Consider the following 1,358-nt stretch of genomic DNA (forward strand, 5'->3'; position numbering starts at 1 on the left):
CCATTGACTGCAAAAGTTCCAATAATTTTATGCCATACTTAATTTATTCCCCTATAATTGTATGCTTTTCCATTTTGAACTGGTGTGTAATGTTCCTCTAAGAATACGTATATATATTTTTCTTCTTTTGAATTATTTTCTTGGAATTTATTTAATGTGGTGATTTCTTTGCAGAAATAAACAGAAATTATAAATTTACTATTCTGTGGAATTTGTTTTGCAGAAATAGCCTGTGGCCTAAAAATTTCTGAGAATCACTGGTTGATATTTATAGTAAGTTAGCAAAAATTTTAATGTCTTTGCAGTGACCAAAAGTTACATTAAATGCATGCTAATTGATTTGCCCTTGGAAAGATGATGCATGTCAGCAAATGAATTCCAAATTAAAAAATGCAGTGAACAGGGGCACCTGGATGACACAGAACGTTACATTAGTTTCACGTGTGCAGCATAGTGATTCCACAACTCTGTGGAAAAATTGCCTTTCAACATGGTTAGTTTTCAAATGCCTTTTAATAAGTAATTGTGCTGAGTGACATACCTTCCAGCCTAATCAAGCAAACGGAATGCATGTCCTCTAGAGACCCATCCATGTGACTGTGGAGAGGACATGGATGTTTGAACAATGAACCAAGAACAAGGACATTAAAAGGCAAGATAAAGCATTTACTCTGTATCAAGGCATTGGACTTTTCTGCTCTACCAAAGCAGGCTTGACAGGAAAAGGAAGAAGTCCTCCTGGAAGGAATGGGAGATGAAAGTGAAGAATGGGTGGATGATGAATGCTACTTTGGGTTTAACTTGAGAGCCCAAAGATAGAAGGATCTGAGGATCGGGACCAATGCCAGCCCGAATCTGACTTGGCCTCCTGCCCAGGACTATGGCTAACTCACCAATCAGAGGCCAGCCTCTTGTTCCACCCAATGTCAGTCATCTGCTGCCCACTGGCCCTGGGTGTTCCACTGTCCTGGAGATGCGGAGAGAGGCTGTGTGGCAAGTTCCTCCTTTGACAGACATATAGGATGGATCCTGTTATCTCCTGGCCAAAGGACTTTGTTCAGACCTCCCTATGTCCCCTGCACAGATGAGGAGGCAAGAAGTTTGTCTTGTGATGGTAGAGCTCCTTCCTAGCAGTGTTCTGGAGGAAAATTCCATCAGTGCCTTCTAGATTCCAATCTGTCCTCTTGGCTTTATCCAATATACTTAATATACAGTAATCAATCTGTAATATCCCAACAGTAAATTCCACTGCCAACAACTCTGTTCCCTGGCTTCTGTTTTGCTGCAATGTGTCATCATGTGGCTCTATACTTAGGCCAGAGAGGTGTATGGGAGTCACTTTCCTCACAATTTACTTT

This window comes from Ailuropoda melanoleuca, chromosome 13 (assembly GCF_002007445.2).
Source record: "Ailuropoda melanoleuca isolate Jingjing chromosome 13, ASM200744v2, whole genome shotgun sequence".
NCBI lineage: Eukaryota > Metazoa > Chordata > Mammalia > Carnivora > Ursidae > Ailuropoda > Ailuropoda melanoleuca.